Source organism: Bison bison, unplaced genomic scaffold, assembly GCF_000754665.1.
Source record: "Bison bison bison isolate TAMUID 2011002044 unplaced genomic scaffold, Bison_UMD1.0 scf7180017864057, whole genome shotgun sequence".
NCBI classification, from domain to species: domain Eukaryota; kingdom Metazoa; phylum Chordata; class Mammalia; order Artiodactyla; family Bovidae; genus Bison; species Bison bison.
In genome coordinates this window covers 5,434,428-5,444,329 of record NW_011494629.1, presented here as the reverse complement: position 1 = coordinate 5,444,329, position 9,902 = coordinate 5,434,428, and the positions used below count along the sequence as shown (strand labels likewise).

Below are 9,902 nucleotides of genomic sequence, written 5' to 3'. Positions count from 1 at the left end.
ACTTTATTTTCTGGGCTCCAAAATCACTGCAGATGGTGACTGCAGCCATGAAATTAAAAGACGCTTACTCCTTGGAAGGAAAGTTATGACCAACCTAGATAGCATATTCAAAAGCAGAGACATTACTTTGTCAACAAAGGTCCCTCTAGTCAAGGCTACGGTTTTTCCTGTGGTCACGTATGGATGTGAGAGTTGGACTGTGAAGAGGGCTGAGCACCAAAGAATTGATGCTTTTGAACTGTGGTGTTGGACAAGACTCTTGAGAGTCCCTTGGACTGCAAGGAGATCCAACCAAGTCCATTCTGAAGGAGATCAGCCCTGGGATTTCTTTGGAAGGAATAATGCTAAAGCTGAAACTCCAGTACTTTGGCCACCTCATGTGAAGAGTTGACTCATTGGAAAAGACTCTGATGCTGGGAGGGATTGGGGGCAGGAGGAGAAGGGGACGACAGAGGATGAGATGGCTGGATGGCATCACTGACTCGATGGACGTGAGTCTGAGTGAACTCCGGTAGTTGGTGACGGACAGGGAGGCCTGGCGTGCTGTGATTCATGGGGTTGCAAGGAGTCGGACACGACTGAGCGACTGATCTGATCTCATTAGCCATCTGTATGTCTTCTTTGGAGAAATGTCTGTTTAGGTCTTTTTCTCACTTTTTGATTGAGTTGTTTGTTTTTCCAGTATTTACTTACATGAGCTGGTTGTATATTTAAGAAATTAATCCTTTGTCAGTTGTTTCATTTGCTATTATTTTCTCACCAGGGGTGAATCTTGATTAATGAGACCAGTGGATCTCAACATTTTGTTCTCAGACTCCCCTTTACAGTCATACACATCACTGAGGGCATTACTGACAACTTTTATTTATGTGAGTTATATATATCAATATTTACCACATTACAAATTAAAACTAAGAAAAATTTAAAACCCAAGAATATATTCCACTAGCTGGAATACATTCCAGAGCAATGACATCACCATAAATCAAGAACTCTTAACAACTCTACTGTAGACTAGTGAGAAAATCAGAGTAAGAAACACAAATGACGTTTTAGCACCACTATGAAAACGGTTTTGCCCTCATCAGTCTTCTGAAAGTTCTCAGAGATACCCAACATCACATTTTCAGAATGGCTGGTGTATTCCAGTCATGGTATTTCCATTTGGCTTTCAACTAACTATAGGAATGGGCAATGTTATACAACTCTGGACAATAAGAACTGAGCTTCCACTGGAGAATATTAGTGGATAAATTCACTTTTCCCCTGTATTATACACTGCAGTCTTCTTGTTACCCAGGGATTCAAGGAGTAAGTAATCTAACATGCTGCAAACAGCAAAGCAGAAAGGTGCACCTGGGTCCCCTCACTAGCACAGCTAAGGGAATGAAGCAGCCAACCTTGGAATTTTCCTTTTGGTTTAAGCCACCTTTTATTGGGTTTTCTTACAGTCAACTGTGTCCTCGCTGGCACATCTCCTCAGAACCTAGTTTGCTGAATACATTCTGAAAACCAAGGCTATGTATGTAGCTGGCACACAGTAGAAGTTCAATAAATATTTGCTGAATAAATAAGTAAACAAATAAATCCACTAAGGCTGCTGTAGAGGAGAGACTCAGATAAAATGCTGGCTTTGGGGCTGACAGAAAGACATGCAGTTCCCATACTGTCAACATTTAAAACGAAGTTCACTATAAATCTCATAGTATCAAAAATGGCTGTGTATTATATACCTGTCAGGGTGGCCAAAAGGTTCTGAAATTACTTTCATTTGGTCTGCACAATCTCCAAGTATGAGAGGTAAGTCTACATTTGCCAAATATAGACCATAACCTACTCAGTGGCAACCTGATAAAAAGCACTGTTTTCGGGTTTTTTTCCCCCATTTTCCCTGAGTTTGAATCAACTGAAGTCACTTCTCCCATGAAATAAGCACTACACAGAGATTTACGGACAGAAGGCTAGAAAACACAGTGTTTATGGAAGAAGGAAAAGAGACAAATACCTAGCCTCCAGTCAATGTCATTAACTAGGGGTGCAATGGCCTTATCAGAAACTACCTAAAACCTCCATTAAATATAATCAAATATAAAGTTAAGAAATTTATGCTCAACTATGCTTAAATTTGACAATATCCTTCCTCTTCCTTACTGAAACCCTGATACCAGTATTCTCAATTTACTTTTTAATGTTTCTTTGCTTCATTACTTTAAACAGGATTGACAAATTTGTTCATGTATTTGTAGCTTTCTTTAAAAAATTTCACAATAAAATATTCTTGCTCCCATAAAGTGCTTATGAAAGAAACAAATGATACACATTTTCCTGTTAAAACAATGAGGTTTTAAGAAAAATTCCACTAGGAGGAGCTGGCTTTTTCTCTGTTGAGTCAGGAGTGTTTTGTCTCTGAGACACTCTAATCAAAAACACAGACCTGAAATTTGCAGATAATTTCAAACAAACCCCAATCATAAACAAAATCTGGACCAAAGAAATCAGAGGAGGCAACTGCAATCCAGGTGCAGAGTGTACATACTCTTCACTCAGTTTTGCAAAGAATTAAGGAAATTTAACCTAGCAGATAACTTTCTGGGGGGTTACTGAGCTCCATTCTCCCATCCATGCCCCAAGCCACGTGGGAAAACGAGCTGCTCTCTGGATCTGGCCTCCAAATAGAAACATCCCTTTAGGACTGCTTGCCTTTGAAGCTGCTCAGATAGAAACTCCTGACCTTGTTTTCCATCAGAGCAGCAAGGACCTATCACTGAGACTTGAGAAATATCAGTCTTCCCACATACATTCTGTTAGAAATAGTGGTGACTTACTTTCATTGCATTCTTGTCCTCAATTCACTTAACTGACAGACAGTAAGACTGTGAGCTTTCAGTGAGATTGGAAGAAAAATGGGCTGAGAAGCACATTCGATATTAAAATATTAGAAATCTTCTCGCCTTTGTCATTAGTAACTTGGCTCCAAGTTATTTCTGCCTCTTTCCATCCTTGGTTCTACTCATAATTTATTACTAAATAAACAAAAACAAAAAATCCCACATATTTATTGGAAAACTACCATATGACAGGAACTCTAAAAACACTGCAAATAAAAAAATGGCAGCATTCCCATTTCCTCTCAAGCAACCCATGGCTAATGAGGAAATCATGAACTGCAAACAGATAAAACATAATTCTTTCTGGGAAGGGCTGGGAGAGAAGAAAACATGGAATGCTGCAGACAGCATCAAAAAGGGGCACCCCAGCCGGCCAGGAACAGCACTCACTCACTCTCTCATTCACACATATTATTTACATTTTCACTTCTGTTCAGGTTTCAGCATCTAAAAGCAGTGCTACTTGGCACCAAGACAAACACAACTGCAGGCTCTGACGTCTTAAGACACTATTTAGTTAGAACTGTGGGTGTTTGGAAACAATTGAATTCTTAAAATTACCATCAAAATAAAAAATAAAAAGTGAAATCCTTGTAGAGAACCATGGCATCCTAATAAATCCCACCTGCTTAATCCCACTCATCTTTTTGGGGCTGCAAGCCTCTGAAGGAGGAGTTTAAATGATTGTATGCTGTGGGTCACTGAACTCAAACAGAAAAGCATTTTTGTGGTTAGCTTTTAGTACTATGTAAAACCAAATATCTCACTTTGTTTCCTTTAAACCCTCAGCCCATGTGACCTCCAGTTAAGATGGCAAGTAAATTCACTCCTTGATAGATCCCCTCTCCTCCAAACACAGCAAAGAGGGAGGAAACAAGAAGAGAAAACCAAAAGGATGCAAGCAAGTTCAAAAACAATAGAAAAATTTCTGTCTAATAGGTATGAGGCAGAAACAGAGTGGAGTAAATCCTCAGGGTTAAAGCCTTTAGCCTCCTAAGCTCAGGATCCAAAAACAAGCACTGTAACTGGAAGCATGAAACCTACAAAAGTTGGTGGTAGTTCAGTTGCTCAGTTGAGTCCTACTCTGTGATCCCGTGAACTGCAGCATACCAGGCTTCCTCGTCCTTCACTATCTCCCGGAGTTTGCTCAAACTAAGCATAACCCACAAAGGACAGAGTCAGACCTAGCATCCTACCTGAGGCAGGGTTGGAGGTGAAACTGGAGGAGGGCTCCTGATTCCTGAAAGAAGACTGGTTATCTCATACGGAGCTGTGGCCTAGAGAGGAAGGAGAACACAGACCAGCCAGAGATGAGGAATTCAATGAAGCCGCCTGTGATTGCCCAAGTAACTGAAACACCACAGCAATTCTGGACTAGGGCTCCATGAAAGCCCCAGAGACAAATATAAATTGCTTTAAACAAGGAAGACTAAGCAGAGAGGGAGAAAGAGAGGCAGAAAATGAATCAATGAAAGCAATTAAAAAATATGCTGCATTCAAAACATGCCATTCAACCAAAGTTCTAAAGTACATGAGGAAATCTAATCCCAATAAAGGCAACTAACAAAATCAGCCATCAAACCACTAATTCATTTCAGATGAAATGAATATTATAAAATAGTCCAACAAAATAAGTATATTTAACTGAATTAAAGACTTAAATTTAAGACCTGAAACCATAAAACTCTTAGAAGAAAGCAAGCAGTAAGCTCTTTGACATCGGTTTCTAGGAATTTTTTTTTGATCTGTCTCCTCAGGCAAGGGCAACAAAAGCAAAAATAAACAAATGAGACCACATCAAACTAAAAAGCTTTTACACAGCAAAGGAAACTATCAACGAAACAAAAAGGCAACCAACTGAATGGGAGAAGACATTTGCAAATGATATATCCAATAAGGGGTTAATAACTAAAACATATAAGAAACTCATACAGCTCAATATATTTTTAAAAATTCAATTAAAAAAATAAAGGACATGAAGACATTTTTCCAGAGAAGACATAGAGACAGTCAACAGGCACATGAAAATATACTCAATATCATTCATCATCAGAGAAATGCAAATCAAAACCTGTCAGAATGATTATCATTCAAAAGATAACAAAGAATAAATATTAGTGAGGATGTGGAGAAAAAGGAACCCTAGTACAGAGCTGGTGGGAATATAAATTGGTACAGCCACTATGGAAAATAGTATGGAAGTTTCTCAAAAAATTAAAAATAAAACTACCATATGGCCCAGCAATAACACTTCTGGGTATTTATCCAAAAAAACCCCCACTAATTCAACAAGATATATGCAAACCAGAGTTCACTGCAGCATTATTTACAATAGTTGAATATGGAAGCAACCCAGAAGTCCATTAATACATAAATGAGTAAAGATGTGAGACACGTACAGACACATACACACAACAGAGAAGCACAGATGCAGACACACGCACAATGTAGTATTACTCAGCCATAAAAGTGTATGAAGCCTTGCCATTTGAAACAACATGGGTGGATCTCTTCATAGAAGATATTATGCTAAATGAAATCAGTTAGATAGAAAAAGACAAATAACCATAAAATTTCATTTATATGTGGAGTCTTAAAAGGTCCGTATAGCCAAAGTTATGGTTTTTCCAATAGTCATGTAAGGATGTGAGCTGGACCATAAAGAAGGCTGAGCACCGAAGAATTAATGCTTTTGAACTGTGGTGCTGGGAAAGACTCTTGAGAGTCCCTTGGACTTCAAGATCAAACCAGTTCAATCCTAAAGGAAATCAATCCTGAATATTCATTGGAAGGACCGACGCTGAAGCTGAAGCTCCAATACTTTGGCCACCTGATATGAAGAGTGGACTCATTGAAAAAGATCCTGATGCTGGGAAAGGTTGAGGCAAGAGGAGAAGGGGGCGACAGAGATTGAGACGGTTGGATGGCATCACTGACTGAATGGACATGAGTCTGAGCAAACTCAGAGAGATAGTGAAGAATAGGGAAGCCTGGTATGCTGCAGTTCAGGGGTTGCAAAGAGTAAGACACGACTAAGTAACTGAACAACAACAACAAAAACACCACAAATGAACAAATAGAACAAAACAGAAAAAGACTCATAGAAACACAGGAAAAAACTAGTAGTTGCCAGAGGAGAGGTGAGTAAGTAGAAATGGCAAAATAGGTAAAGGGGATTAAGAGGAACTACCAACTTCCATTTATAAAATAAATAAGTCATGGGAATATAATATACAGCAAGGTGAGTATAGTCAGTAATACTGTAATAGTTCTGTATGGTAAGAGATGGTAACTAGACTTACTGTGGTCATTATTTTGTAATGTACAAAAATATCAAATCGCTATGTTACACACCTGAAACTAATACAACATTGTAAGTAAACTATAGTTCAATTCAAAATCAAAGTAATTGTATTTAAGATGTTAAAAACTTAATTAAAAATAAGAAATTATAAAGCACAAACTCTGAGTTAAAACAATAGATGATTAAAAAAGAATCAATTGAAAATTATATAAGTGAAGAATACAGTCATTAAAATTAAAAACACAGTACACAAGATCCTTTAGGCAAAACTAAAGAGCTAGAAAATTTGAAGACAATACTATGAAATTCACTCAGAATGCAGCCCAGAAAGAAAATCAAAAATTATGAGAGAGAAGTTAGGAAACATAAAGGTTAGTTTAACAAACATCTAGAAGGTGTCACAGCAAAACAGAAAAAAAGAAAAAGTAAAGAGAATGGAAGAGAAACAATACTTAAAGAGATAAAAGCAAGAAATATTCAAGAAATACATGAGTTCTTAGATTAACAGTACATTCTAAATACTGAAAAAGACAATTTAAAAATTATAGATATATAAGGAGCTCATCTCTGTCCTCTGTGATGACCTAGAAGGGTGGGATGGAGGGGGGCCTATGGGAGGAGGGGATATATGTATACTAATAGTTGATTCAGATGTGGTACAGCAGAAACTAACATGACATTGTAAAACAATTATACTCCAACTTAAATAATAATCAGGTAAATAAATCAATTTTTAAAACCCACACAGACTAAAATATTAATTGTAAAAAGAAAATCTCAAAAGCTACCAGAAAGCACCCTGAACATCACTGGATCTGCTGGACTGCAAGGCTCAAGAGACAAGCCGCTAGAGCTGCAGCTGAGACGATGGGGAATTAAGCATCTCAGAGCAGCACGCTCATGCTGAGGCAAAAGTCCCATGAGCATCTTGCCGCTTTCTTAACAGTTTGTGGATACAAAGTGAGGTGACTGTCTTTCATTTTAGAAACAAAAAGCCTCCTGAAAAAGCAGAACTTTAAATGTTTCTAAAAACTTCTAGCAACAAGAGATTTGTCCACCCTGGAATGACATGTAGTCTGGATTTAAATTTCTCTTTCTTGCCCACCATGTTTCTGCCAGCAGCACCTAACATGGACTTTTTGGATGTCTTGTTCGTCATGGTATCACAACCAACTTCAGACCAATGGACTCATTACACATACAGCAAAAGAACTGAGACAAGGAGCTGATGCCAACAGGGTTCAATGTCAGCTCTAGTTATCATCAGCTGCTGTCTGAACTTGATGTTTTTCGTCTTTGATCCTTCACCACTTATAAATTTCTTTACAACATATTATTTCATTCCATTGCATCTTGTCTGGAAGCATAAAGAAACAAGAATGAAAGCCTGAGTTATCTGGAAAGGATAACAGATGTTATCTGGAGGATAATATCTTCATTTAACGGACGTTATCTGAAGTTATCGGGAGGACCACAGATGATTTCCAATAGAACAACTGGTCTCAGAAAACTGGTAATATATAACACACATCATAATTGTTTAGATAAAGACTAATCACTTTGCCTACAAAGGTTAGTATAGTCAAAGCTATGGTGTTTCCAGTAGTCCTGTATGGATGTGAGAGCAGGATAATAAAAAAGGCTAAGCGCAAAGAACTGATGCCTTCAAACTGTGGTGCTGGAGAAGACTCTTGAATGTCCATTGGACTGCAAGGAGATCCAACTGCTGCTAAGTCACTTCAGTCGTGTCCGACTCTGTGTGACCCCAGAGATAACAGCCCACCAGGCTCCCCCGTCCCTGGGATTCTCCAGGCAAGAACACTGGAGTGGGTCGCCATTTCCTTCTCCAATGCATGAAAGTGAAAAGTGAAAGTGAAGTCGTTCAGTCATGTCCGACTCTTAGCGACCCCATGGACTGCAGCCTACCAGGCTCCTCCATCCATGGGATTTTCCAGGCAAGAGTACTGGAGTGGGGTGCCACTGCATCCAACTAGTCAGTCCTAAAGGAAATCAACCCTGAATTTTCATTGGAAGGACTGATGCTGAAGCTAAAGCTCCAGTACTTTGGCCACCTGATGCAAAGAGCTTACTCATTGGAAAAAGACCCTGATGCCAGGAAAGACTGAAGGCAGGAGGAGAAAGGGACGACAGAGGATGAGATGGTTGGATGGCATCACCGGCTCAACGGACATGAGTTTGAGAAAACTCCAGGAGATGGTGAAGGACAGAGAAGCCTGGCATGCTGCAGCCCATGGGGTCACAAAGAGTCAGACATGATTGAACGACTGAACAAGAGTCATCAATTTTTCATAAAGATTAGTGAACCTCTCATTTAGGTTCCCCTGGAAAGCAGAACTCAGCCAAGCTAAAGAAGGTAAGAGACCTGAATTTGCCTTATTTCCAGATATAAAGTCTCTCACTAAAACCACCCACATCATGCTATCCAAGTGGTATACCTGGTAGTCACTCAAGGGGATCAAGAGGGACAAAGGCTCTAGAACTAGCCACAGGGTCTCATAAATTTTCTAAAAATTTTGTTATAGTATGGCACAAGAGCACCACCTACTGAAATGTTCCAAGGGACAATTTATCCATTTACCAAAAAATGGCTTGTTCTATACCCACCTCTAACCAACTGTATACCTTGGCTTCAGAAAAATGTGACTGTGGAGGGATGGACTTCAAATCATTTCAATATAACTGGCTGTGTCTCTTTCTTGTTTAAAACTAGGGTCCTTGCCAAGACCTCCTGAAAAAGGAATCGTTGCCCTCATTTTTGCTTTAATAACCATAGTAAAATGAGTCTTGCTACTATCAGTATCCTACTCAGCTTCAGCTATCTCAGTGAATACTCTATTTCTAGATCTCTTCTCCTATCTGTTTTCCAAGAAGCAGAGAAAACTCAAGGGGGCAACCTATGGGTTCTAATGAGTCTAGAAAGGATATATATCAAGTCATTCAGTCAAATTTCAAACCACACAAGGCACAATGGCACAATACTAAGACTGGGGAATTGTGCTTTTTTTCAAACTCATTTGAAGATGATTACAGTAGCCCCCCTTCACTCGAGGAGCTTAAAATGAACACAGAAGTTCTAGACCAGCAAAGCTGGAGGCCAAATGAGCTGCTAGTAAAATACAGAAGAAAATACACAGAGAAGGACAGTTTGGGGGGTTGTGTAACTAATATCATAGTAAGGCAGATTGTTTCCACTATGCTGCATATATACAGAATAAAGCAAAAGCCATGGCAAAAATAGAGCTCTTTCTGTAGCCCCTCAGGCTCTCATGAAGCTCTTAGTTACTGCCAATTACAAAATCCTTGACCCAGACTTGCTTGAACAGCTCACATAAATTCTAGCTTATATGTCATGTAGTCTTGTTACTTTTTATTGGTCCGATGGGGGTACTCTGTTTATGAGCCACTGTATGCATAACCTCTACCAGGCCTTAAGTGTGATGAAAAAGCAGCAACTCATGTTTACTCCCGATCATGTCGTGCATTCTGTCATCAGTTACTGTCAGGGGTTCCACCATAGCCAGAGTACTCACACGAACATAGAGGGGATCCTCTACACGGCACAACCATGGAAGAAATAACACATCACCCCAAAATGCCAGTCATCTGATGCCTGTAAGAGTACAAATTTGTTAACTTGGAAATCATTGAAAATTTCAAAGCAATAAATATGTCTTATTCTATTTCAATTG

At 39.1% G+C, this 9,902-nt stretch overlaps 1 protein-coding gene across 17 annotated transcripts in view; it reads right to left on the bottom strand.

Moving 5' to 3' along the window:
• FANCC (Fanconi anemia, complementation group C) overlaps nucleotides 1–9,902 on the bottom strand; it is a 338,161-nt gene that overhangs the window by 233,931 nt on the left and 94,328 nt on the right. For 12 of the 17 annotated variants that reach the window (XM_010836026.1, XM_010836023.1, XM_010836040.1 and 9 more), the window contains one exon: nucleotides 9,744–9,823. The exons of 4 other annotated variants lie outside the window; for them this stretch is intronic. The gene's annotated coding sequence lies outside the window, so the exon portion shown is untranslated. Of the gene's footprint in view, nucleotides 1–4,084; nucleotides 4,515–9,743; nucleotides 9,824–9,902 lie in introns of those variants that run through there. One more of the 17 variants, XM_010836033.1, reaches the window with a different exon arrangement.